Source organism: Octodon degus, unplaced genomic scaffold, assembly GCF_000260255.1.
Source record: "Octodon degus isolate 3935 unplaced genomic scaffold, OctDeg1.0 scaffold00139, whole genome shotgun sequence".
Classification (NCBI taxonomy): Eukaryota; Metazoa; Chordata; class Mammalia; order Rodentia; family Octodontidae; genus Octodon; species Octodon degus.
This window is the reverse complement of record NW_004524715.1, coordinates 2,664,743-2,677,305: the sequence shown is the minus strand read 5'-3', so window position 1 is coordinate 2,677,305 and position 12,563 is coordinate 2,664,743. Positions and strand designations below refer to the sequence as shown.

Genomic DNA, 12,563 nt, shown 5'->3' with positions numbered 1-12,563 from the left:
TTTTTAGTTCTTTATAAATTCTAGAGAGCAGACCTTTGTCTGAGTACTTATTTGTCATGATTTTTTCCAAATTTTTGGGCTGTCTTTTCACTTTGTTGGTAATTTCTTTTGACGTGAAAAAACTTCTCAGTAAGAGCAGGTCCCACTTGTTAATTTTTTTCAATTGTTTCCCATGTGATTTGATTTGTGTTCATGAAGTCTTTGCCTACCCCTATGTCTTCAAGAGTTCCTGCTTTCTCTTCCAGGAGATTTAATGTCTCAAGCAGAGGTGTTTGATTCTTCTCATAATTCTTTTTCATTTTTTAAAAAAAATAATTTTATTGAGAAACAAATAGCAATGAGACAATTTCCAACTGAATAATTTCCAAACTGATTAACAGGACAGTTTCAATGATTAATACATTGCATATTGTTTTCTTATTAGTGGTTATTCATAGTACAAGATGCAGACATGAGATCCTATCCACAAACACTATTAGAACAAATCTGTTCATTGAATTAAGAGAAAATAGCTGTATATCAATCCTAGCTATTTTTTTTTTATTTACAAAGCAAATTTATTTCAAAATATTTCAGAAAACAGCTATCATCTTCTGTATGATTTACTCTTCTGGAGACTTACTCCTCTGATAACTATGAGAAACTGAGTAGGACTTCTTGCTTATTGAATGTGTATATAATTTGAGAATTCTAGAAAATTGAAAATAAAAGTTTTATTTATGTGATACATATGATTCATACTACTTACAACAAACCAAATAATCTAACAAACCTATATACATCAAAGCTTAGAATGCATAAAAATAATTTTAGCATCTTAGAAATATTAGAAAGGCAATTTATTTATAATTTACCTTTTATTCCCATCCAATTTTTTTTCTTTTATGAATTTGAGACATGGCATACAGAGTGTATGGGGTCTCACTACATAGATCAGACTCATAGTGATTCTCCTGTTTTCTGCCTGCCAAACACTGGGATTACAGGCTCACACCACCACACCCAGTCTCAATCACCATCTCAGCGCTACCCAGGGATGGGGCCGGCCCGGCACACAAGGGATTGAATTCCGGCCACTGTGCTCTGCCGAGCCAGGCCTTCTACTATTTCCATTGCCATTTCTTTGTTCTCCTCTATACAAATTAAGCCAAAGAGGAGGAAGGATTGTTAGAGATCTCTCAGACTAGTTTGAGATATGTTCCCTGCAGTTAGAAAAGTACTTAATAAGGCAAGAGGCTAAAGGTTTCTGTGCTTATTTGGAGAGACAGATCTCCAGTAGGTAAAGGTATATTTCACTGAAGGTAACTCAAAAATAAAAAAAGTCATATGCACCAGAAAAAAAATATGTATAATGGGAGTTGGACTTCGAATATCTCAAGTTGTGTCTGCCATGGCTGAGTGAAACTCAAATAGTTGAGGTTTGGCAGTGGTAGAAACAACAGCTACAAACTCAGCAGTAAGTGACCAGCTGGAAGGAATATTTCCCATGCTAAGATAAAATATATTATGGTGGGTTTTGGAAGAATTATTTCTAAAATGGCATTAAACGTACTTGTGGTAGATCGATTATAATAAGGTCCGCAACCCAATTCATCTGCAATGTGACTTAATCCTAGTTATTTTGAATATACAGATACAAAATGGTCCTTCATTTGTATCCACTTCTTTTGTTTAGTTTTTTCAGGGAAGTGTATTCCATTGTCATTTAAATATTGTAGGTGTGTGAATTCTGTTTCAGGGCTGCCCGGTAGGGTGTGGCTCCAAGATCTCATATAAGCAGAAGTCTGAAAGCCAGAGCCTCCTCTGTTAGCTTAACCCACTTCCCACCCAAAATGCCTTTAACATCGCGACTGCCCTGTTGCATGGCGTGTGACTTTGCCCTTCATGCGGAATTGTGACCCTCATTTTTATTCTTCTGCTCTGTTTACTGGATCCGACAGAGGCTGTGTATTCCAATTGCAGCCTAACCCCGCTTCTCCACTCGTCCACTTGGAACCTCACTGGATAGTTCAAGAATCCCAGAATGATGAGCAGGAAACTGGACCATGGTCCTTCTTTAGGGAGGAGCAAGTGAGACTCACAGAACTGAAATTTCTCGTTCTGGACATGTTAATGTCACAGTTGGGTGAGAGCTCAGGACCCTGACTTTCTTTGTGGCCCTCCTTCCATTACCTGTTCCCAGCTTGTCTCTCCACTCTCCCTGCCCATTGCTTTCCATTTTCTTTGTTATATGGACAAACTTTCACAATGTAGAGGACACAGGAATGTTTATATCACAAAAGTCCTAGTTATTACTTCATTAATGAACATCATTTATTATTAAAAGGCATACGCAGATTTTTTTTGAGGACTTTGATTCACTGTTAACTTTCCTTAGATCAGAGAATTGAGTCTTGATGGTTTTGTCTTGAGACTGCTTAGTCAGAAATATTGTTCATTCCTTTTCATGATTTTTCCCCTCCAGTATTAGGATCATACAAGGCCTCAAGCATGCTGGTTTAAGTCTAGCAATGAGCTGCAGGCCTGGCCTATCATAGCTCATTTTTGGTAGCTGGTTTCTTGTTAGGCAACCCTACAGCTGCTCAACTTGGCCTCTTGTGTCATTGGAAATGATGATGGCACTTTTGCTGACAATCAGTTTTTTAAACTGTAGTAATTATTTTTCTTTATAATTTAAAAATATTTCAAACACAAATAAAAATTACATGAATATAAATGATACCTACATTATTCGTAATTCATAATTAATGCATATCAATATTTTCTTACAACTTCTTCAGGTGTTTTTAATGAAATAACACATTGAAGATATGTTAGAATTCCCTTTCATGCCCAAACATCTTCACATGCAAGCCTTGTCTGAAAGCTAATATATGCCCGTTCTTTGTCTCTACATTGTGGTTTGATAATGTATATAAATCTTAGTATATGTGCTCTTTTGTACTTTTTGTTTTATAAACTCTAAATTCATTTCTTTAGATATAATTATGTGGATAAAATAATTTATTTTCATTAACCCATATATTATTCATTTGGATGGGTGTGTATAGTACCATTTAATGAAAAATAGCATAGTACCATAAGCATCTTTATATGAATGGTTTTAAAAAATATTTTATTTATTTATTTATTATAGGATCTCACTACACAGCATGGACTTGTAGTGATCTTCCTGTTTCAGCTTCCCTAGTGCTGGGATTATATATGCATGCCACCATGTTGGTTTTCAGGGTTGGCACGGCATGCCCAGGGTTCTGGGGCTGGTACTGTATGTGTACCAGGGACTGAGCTTGCCAGCAGGTGATTAGACCACTGAACTATCTCCCCAGTCCTGTAAGTATATTTTCATTGAACTTATGTTGGAGATTCTGCAGGGCACCTACCGAAGAGTAGACATTTGGTTTGTAGGGTGTGTTTGACTTTGCCACTTCTTCAAGCTCTCTACTTTTTCATCAGATTACGGAATTGTGCCTTTTCAATTCATTTGAAGTTAGGCATAGTCATGTAAATTTATTTTTGGCAATGAAATTTTAGGCAAGCCTTAGGAATCAGTGAGAATTCACCTGGCTCTCTCTTCCTCTGCCTCAGTGAACTGTAAGAATTCATGTGGTGACATCTTCATTGTAATGGGTCTCAATGAGTATGTCATAGAACAAAGTTTCTCGGTTGATTTGAAAAAAGTATGAGATCTGAGAAAACAATTAATCATTGATTTTATTTTTTTCTTCTTGAGACAAGGTCTTGCCATGTGGTACAGGTTGACCTTAGACTCACGTAGCCCAGGCTGCCTGGAATTCACAGCAATCCTCCTGTCTAGTCTCCCAAATGCTGGGATTACAGGCATGTGCCAACACATCTAGCTCATTGATTTTTTTTTTTATCAGGGATCCTGCCGGTGGGAGAACAACTGTTGATTTGCCAAATCTAGATCACTGCCTGTTTGTTTATGTATCTCTAGGTAGACTAGAGTGGTTGAGAAAGAAATCATGTGGCCTATAAAATTAAATTTGCTACTTACCATTTGGCCTTTTGAAGCAAAAGATTGCAGACCTCTATTTTAAATCACTGAGCCTCTGAGGTGTAGTTGGAGGGTCACAGAGTACACCCTGACACGGTTTGCTGGCACATGTATACTGCATATTTGTTGACCCTCATGGACCTAATGATCTTTTCCGTCATTAAAAAAATCTATTTAAAAATTTAATTATAAACTATAAAATTCAGTGTCAAAATACATGATTCTATAATTTTTAGTAAATTTATAGCATTGCACAAATATCCTTATGAGGTTTAAAGTAGGATTGGGCCACATCAAATAGTTTCCTTCTAGCAATCCAGTTTTACAGCATTAGTATTAGAGCAATCCCAAGAAATTCCCTTATCTCTATATGCAGTGAACCCTTATTCCCACCCACATCCCCAGACAATCCTTTTTCTCTTTTCTGTCTGTATGGCTTTGCCATTCATAAACATTAAAAAAAAAATGGAATCATAATAGGTACTCTTTCACATCTGGTTTCTTTCACTTAACATGATCTTTGTGAGATTACTTGCTTTAGCATCAATTTTTGTTTCTTCTTCTACTGATGAATGGATCATTTTCTATTATGTATATAATTGTGCATTTTATTTTTCCTTTTGCAAGTTGGTGGAAAGTTGGATTGTTCCTATTTTTTGCCTACTATGAGTAATGTAGGTGTAAGCATGCAGGTTCTTGTGTACATGGATTTAATGCAGACTTGCTTTTAGTTTCCTTGGGTAAATTTCTAGCCTTAGGATTGATGATTGAATTTGTTTCATTTTGAAAAGAAATTCCCAAACTGTTTTCCACATTCAGTAAAACACTCTTTTTCATTTTTTGTATTCCTGGGAGAGACCTAGTTTGTCCATATCTTCACCTAAACTTGTTTGGTCTTTTAAAAATACAGCTCTTCTGGTAAATTGCAGCACTTCTCATTGTGGTTTTAATGTTCACTTTATTAATGGTAATAAGGAACAGGTGTTCATGTGGTTATCAATGAATCATCTATGTTATTCACAAGATATCTATTCAAATCTCACTTAAAATTGCATTGTTTTCTTTGTATTATTAAAGTGAAATATATATATATATATATGCACAAGTTTTTTATATTATATTAAATATATGACTTGAAAACACATATTCCCAGTCTGTGGTATGTCTTTTATCTTTTTTTTTTTTTTTAACAGTGTCTTTTTGTGCAAAAGACTTTCATTTTGCTTAAGTCCAGTTTATCAGTTTTCTTGATAATAGATCACGTTTTTGCTGTTGATTTAAAGATTTCTTTGCCCAACTTAGGATCATGATGCTTTTTCTAGAAATTGCATTTACATTTAGAACTGAGCTTGATTTTCAATTTACCCAAGTCAGGGCTGCTGACTCTTACCCGATGCTTTCTGGGGTGGCCAGGAGTACTGGAGATGCAAGATCAGTGCTGGAACTGGGGAGTCAGGAGCTAGAGAATATTATCCAATTAGAAAAACTTTACAAATCGGAAAATGTAAAACATTTGGAGTATGAAAACACCTTCTTATAGCGAAAAATCCATTTCAAAACATGTACTGCAAGCTAGCAACAAGGAGAGCCAGCCCGAGTCCTCTACGTGTATCAAGTTGTGCTGTGTTTAAAGAGAAACCAATCAAGTTTATGCAAGCTTGTCTTTTCTTCCAGTCTTACAGACTTCAAGTGAGTTATGTAAGCCCAGAGAAACTTAAGTTTTCTTCAAAGATTTCAGGACATAACTCTGCAAGGAACACTTTCATGATTCTTTCATCAAATGAGAGGAATGTAGCTGCCTTTCAGCAGGACTAACACTGCACTCTGTGGAGAGTTAATTGTACACATGGAGATAAGCTGCTTTTTTTCTAGCGGCAGCAACTTGGGAGCTGAGTGGGAAGTCACAGTGCACTCTGTTAGCTGTGGAATTATGCAGTGTGTAGCGGTATTTCCAACCCAAAGGGACAGACATCAGAGTCACAATCAAAGTTTCAACATCAAAAAGATTATTCATAATCTCTACCCGTTGGTAAAACATCCTCTCCCCTCTTCTCCCCATGTTGCTTCCCTCCTGGGCAGAGTTCTGGGTGCAATCTTACGCTCTGATTGTGTCCACGGTTGCCCTGAAGCCAGGCCTGGCAGATTTCATGTCAGATTTCATCCTCCACAACACTCACAGTCCAGGAAGCAAACAAACTTGGTTTGAGTCTTGGCTGTGCTAGCGGCTTTGTGATGGTGGACAAACAATTTGTTCTCTTGGTGTCTCGGTTTTCTCGCTTGTAAAAACAAGATAATGAAGCTCTACTTTTGGGATTGCTGTGTGGATCAGAGACAACAGGAAGCCCCTGGCATGGTGCTGCTCATAGCTCTTTTGGACACCTAGCAGTATCTTAGATGGACCATAAGTGGTGGCCCACCGTGGCTGCAGGGCTTTTCTTTCTTTCCCTCTGTCTCCTCTTCCTGTCTTTCATCTTCCTCTTTCTTTCCCTCCTACCTTGTGGCAGATGTTATCAGTGCTACAGATATTTTGATGAGCACATTGACCCTGGACCAGTGTCACTGCCACAAAGGGCCTCCTCTCTCTGGGCAGTCATCCTTGCCACCATCTCTACCATCTCCTATGTGACCCTAAGGATAGAGTGGGGGCCACTAACTCTATGTTTCATTTTAGGGCTGAAATATTGCCAGTGTTGGAAGAGGTAAGACTTTAATCTGGAGACAAGGGTCTTCTGTACCGTGAGTTACTGGTCTGAAATGTGGCTGCATTATTTGGGGGAAATTCAGGCATCTTCTCAGTGCTATCTGGCTATAGTCCCCAACCCTGTGAAAAACTGGACTTTTTCTTCACCCTATGCCTCAGGTTCTTGTCATTCTCCTCACTCCAGTCAATGGCTTTAACCTGCAGCTCACATCCAGCACACTTGCTAACTTCTCATGGAAAATATATGTGGGGTTCTTTGCCGCTTTGCAGTTGCTACTAACGCTTGAGAGTCCATCATGTCTCTCATGATGGTCTTCTGACTGCCAAGCCTTCTTCTTCTGATGAACCCACATGGATGTCTGTGCTCCCTTCACAGCCAGAAAACTCTTCACATATACATCACATCCTGCACCCCTCACACAAAATCCTGATTGCTTTCCGTGGCCCTCAGCACAAAAACCAGGCATGCGATCATGATTTCACAATGTCCCCTGTATGTAGGATGCTCTACTTCTTTGCTATGATCTGCTACTTTCATTTGCTTCAATGTGCTCCAGCCACACTGAATGACTTTTCGTTCTTTATCCCAGCCAAGTTAATAAGTACTGCAGAATCCTTACATTTCCTTTGCTGTCTCCTTTGCCAGAATCCTCTTAGCTTGCATCCTCTTCTGGCTACCTTTCTGTTTCCATTTAAATTAAGCTCAAGGGCTGTATCACTGGAGGTCTTTCCTGACTTTCCAGTGCAAAGAGGCACCTTCAGGGCTGCAGGCATTTGCTATTGCCTTATGAGTGTCTTAGCTGTGCATCTATGTATGTGTTTATTTATTCAATTGTTGTATACTATCCAACTAGTATGTATACTAGCTCTAGGAGAAAAAAGAAAGAATGTGTATTTGTGAAATAGCTGAATGAATAGATCTACAGTACAGCCAGGATGATTTTCCCTTTAAAAAGTATCGAGGACCCTTTCTCCTGTGCAAATGTTCATGATTTTCCTCTCCTGTCTCTGAGGAAGTTCTCTTCATGCTTGCCCTGGACAGGAGCTCCTTGAGAAGAGTGGGTCCGGCTCGTTTTCCCTTCAGCATCTGAGGCTGGATTCCAGCATTTGTACCTCTTGTCCCTAGTCTGAGTATAAATCATAACCATCATCACCAAGGTTAGTCAGGAAAACATAGCTGAAGTGTGGAGTGAAATTGGATTGTTACTGGTGAGTTGGGTTGAAGAAAACCAGTTGTGTGGGGCATCCCAGTCGAGGTAGTATGGGAGAAGTCTAGCTTTGGAATATCAATTCCTGAGGCCATTTTTATGGTAACAGAGCATGCATTTAATGTAGCCAATACAGGTTTGTATAAGGAAAGTATCTTATGGGGTTCCTCTGTTTTTTTAAAAAAATTGTTTTAATCTTTTATTTAATATAGGGTCTCACTATGCAGCTTGGGCTTGTAGTGATCCTCTGGTCTCAGCTTCCCCAGCAGTGAGATTACAGGTGTGTGCCACCATGCCTGGTTCTGAGGCTGGCATGGTGCACCTGGTGTTCCGGGGCCAGGATGGCATGCGGTACTGGGGATTGAATCCTGGGTCCTTGCACTTGCCAGGAAGGTGTTTAGACTGTCAGACTATCTCTTTGGGGTCCCTTTGTGATCTGCCTCAGCTAGGGCTTCAATATACTCTGTTAATTTTCCTTTCTTCCTATACATTTTCCCCCTTAGACTTAGTGAAGTCTGATTGCCACATCAAAAATTACATATATTTGTCAGTATGATGTTTTGAAATAAACAAACCTTGGTTAATAATTTCTTTCTTTCTTTCTTTTTTTTTTTTTTTGGTATTTAGGACAGGGTACACAGATGTACAGGGTTTCACCGTGTAGATCCGACTTGTAGTGATCCTCCTGTTTACAGCCTCCCAAGTGCTGGGATTACAGGCATGCACCACCACACCTAGTCTCAATCGCTTTCTCAGTGTGTCCCCGGTGGTAGGGCCAGCACAGCAGGCCAGGGGATCAAACACCTGCCCCCTGAGTCTGCCTAGGCGAACACTTTAATCCACTGAACTATTTGGCCTCCCCTGGTTAATGATTTCTATATCCAATGTAATTAACACATCACCTGACATGGCTACCATTGTGCATGTGTTCTGAGAATATTAAGATCTATTCCCTTGGAAAGTTCTGAGTTTATGATTCATTATTATTAATACATCATGATTAGTTACATAGTACACATTGGATCTTTAGTACTTATCACCTTGCAACTGAATTTTCATCCTCTTTGGTCAATGTCTCCCCATCTCCCTCACCTCCGAGCCCTGAGAACCTCCACACTATTTCCTTTCGCTTTATGTTTGACTAGTTCCGATTCCACATGTAGGTGATATCGAGCAATATTTGTCTTTATGTGATTGATTTATTTTACTTAACATAATGTCCTCCAAGTTCATTCATTTTATCCAAAATGGCAGGATTTCCTTGATTTTAAAGACTGAACAGTATTTTGTGTCTGTGTGTACTGTCTGAGCCACACGAATGTCTGTGTGCCATGACTGCCTTTGTCTGTGCCTTTCTCATCACACTCTCGGTTTGCTTCCCGGAGAACACCGCTGCAACGCACAGGTTTGCGTGTGCATCTCTTTGAGGTACTGGTTTTATTTTGTTCAACATAAAGCCAGAAATGGGACTGCATTCTGCATTCTTTAAAGTATCTTCCCAATCATTTGTCCTTGAAATAGGGACATTTCTGTGGCATCTTGTCATCAGGTCTTCAAGAATGAGGCTCGGGCTAGGTTTCAGGTACATTTAACCTTTTAGGTCAAATACTGCTAGTTTGTGAGACAACATCACTGTTTGTGACCTATAGGACATAATTATTTAATTATCCAAACAGGCTGTTGCTTACTGCCAGATGTCACTGTTGATCCACCAACCCCCTGGTTGTGAGGCCCATCATGGTGATGTGTTCTACCTGCACTCCGGGCAGCTGGACAGAGCAGCCAAAATGAATGACTCTTTTGGTGGTGGCTCCTTGACTGCATTACCAGTCATAGAAACACAAGCTGGTGATGTGTGTGCTTGCATTCCAACGAATGTCATTTCCATCATTGATGGGCAGATCTTCTTGGAAACAGAATTGTTCTACAAAGATATCCACCCTGCCATTAATGCTGGTTTGTCTGTGTCCTGTGTCAGAGCTGCTGCCCAAACAAGGGCTATGAAGCAGGTGGCAGGTACCATAAAGCTGGAGTTGTCTCAGTATTGTGACATTGCTGCTTTTGCCCAGTTTGGTTCTGATATTTATTTATTTATTTATTTATTTATTTATTTATTTATTTTTGTGTGGAACTGGGGATTGAACTCAGGACCTTGTGCTTGCCAGGCAAGTGCTTATTCTACTGAGCTATCTCTCCAGCCCCTGGTTCTGATCTTGATGCCACCACTCAGCAACTTTTGAGTCGTGGTGTGCATTTGACTGAGTTGCTAAAGCAGGGACAGTATTCTCCCATGGCTATTGAGGAACAAGTGGCTGTAATCTGTGCTGGTGTAAGGGGCTATCTTGATAAGCTGGAGCCTAGCAAGATCACAAAATTTGAGCAGGCTTTCTGGTCCCATGTTGCCAGGCCCTGTTGGGCAACATCAGGGCTGATGGGAAGATCTCAGAACAGTCAGATGTAAAACTGAAAGAGATTGTCACAAACTTCTTAGCTGGATTTGAAGCATAGACTCATGGATTTATATCAAATACTGGTTTGGTTTTGTCCTTTGCTTCTCCTAAAAATTGGTTCCATTTGCAAAAGGTATCCTATCATGTTCCTTATGTATAGAGATCACATTACAATAAAAGCCCCATATTATGTGTATGAGGGGGGAGGGGAGGGGAGGGGAGGGGAAGGGGAGAGAGAGAGAGAGAGAGAGAGAGAGAGAGAGAGAGAGAGAGAGAGCAAACTTGTTTTTAGGGTCAAGGCAGTGCAGTAAATTCACACTACTTGGTTTAAGTTCTTTCACACCCAAAATTGTCTATAAACTTTCCCAACATGTCAGGAAGACAAGTAATTCAATGTTCTTGCTTCTTTCCAATTCTGCAAGACTCTGGAGCAACAGGCAAGAATTCTTGCTCATATTTTTATTGTTTAGCTCCCTTCCCACTGAGAAAATTGGTGACATTAAAAACCTGCAGAGATTTTGATTTGAAGTAAGATTTACAACCATTATTCAAAAAGCAAAACTTAATTTGTGAAGCTTCAGCTGCATTTGTGAGAAGTCAGTTGTTCCGTCCAACTCTTCACCTATAAAACAAGGATAATAGCACTCATCATGGTTGTTGTGAAGCAGAAATGAGAAGGCTTGATACAGAGAAGGGAGCTTTGGAGGCTGCTACTTCTGGTTGATATTTTGGAGGTGAGAATTGAGAAGAATTTGTGTTTCGCCTGCTACCTTAAGCAAATAGTGGCTTTTCCCAGTCATGAATCCACCCAGAACTTACACTGTCTATGTAAGGCAGAGCTGAGCAAAGCCCATAAATACCCTACTTTAGGATGTGCAGTGATTGTGTTACAGCATGAATGCATATAGCGATAGTATTCCTTTAAGTTAAATGTTATGCCAAATTATTAAAACTACTCATTATTTATTGCTTTGTAAAATAACTGCCCTAGTATTCATGTTAGAGTTAAGCAAGTTCAGATTTATGAGTGCAGATTTTCTTAATGTCAGTTGTTCCATCCAACTCTTCACCTATAAAACAAGGATAATAGCATCATAGATGATCAAAGCATGTTTTCCATTATCTCTAAAATACTCTCCCATTGAACAGCCAGAATAAGGATCCAGGTACTGAAGTGGGCAGCATCAGAAGCAGTAGTACCCAATGGTATACTTCATGGCATCTTTAACTGTCTCTTCACCAATTGGGCAACAGTGGATCTCTTCTGACCAATAGCAACATAGAGACAGTACAGTTTCTTCTTTTCATCAGATTCATCATTGAAACACTTCTGGTTAATGACTGTGTCAGTAGCAATCAATGTTTTCCCAGTCTGTTTGTCACCAATAATCAGCACATGCTGACCATGCCCAATAGGCACAAAACTATCCACGGCCTTAAGGCCAGTCTAGATGGACTCCTGCACAGGAATTCGAGGAATGATTCCTGGGGCTTTTAGGCCCACTTGCCTATGGGTCTTGGAACCAATTGGGCCCTTTCCATCAATGGCATTACCAAGAGCATCCACTACACCACCCAAGAGTTCCTTACCCACCGGAACATCCACAATGGCTCCTGTCCTCTTAACAATATCTCCCTCCTTAATTAGTTTATCATTCCCAAACACCACAACACCGACATGGTGTGGTTACAAGTTCAGAGACATACCCTTTAGCCCTGAAGAAACCTCTACCATTTCCTCTGCCTGAACATTCCTCAGCCCATGTACCTGGGCAATACCATCACCAAGACTTAAGACACGACCAGTCTCTTCAAGGTTAACAGAGGTATCAGCTCCAAGAATTCGTTTTTCAAGAATAAAGGACATTTCAGTAGTGCCAGACTTTTGAAGGCAGGTGTTAGAGGCATGAAGATTCCTTGTAGCAATGAAAGATGATCCCAAAGCATTTTTGGAGACTAGCCTGACCAGTTGAGGGACGGCTCCGGCCATGACCACGGCAACACGCATGGACAGCCTCTTGGCAGCTTCTCCTCAGGAGGCTCCTCCGCAGTCGCAGCCTCCCCACTGACTGGGGAAAATGGCTGCCAGAGGAGGACGGTCACCCCTGACCCGGAAGCACTGCCCCTCACTGCCGCTGGGAGGGGGATCCACCTTTGTGGGTAGGTTATTATTATTTTTTTAATTA

General features: G+C 40.0%; 1 pseudogene; it reads right to left on the bottom strand.

The window, feature by feature from the left end:
• Window positions 1-11,447: 11,447 nt before the first annotated feature.
• On the bottom strand, window positions 11,448-12,385 carry LOC101575238 (annotated as a pseudogene).
• Between the last annotated feature and the right edge of the window lie 178 nt (window positions 12,386-12,563).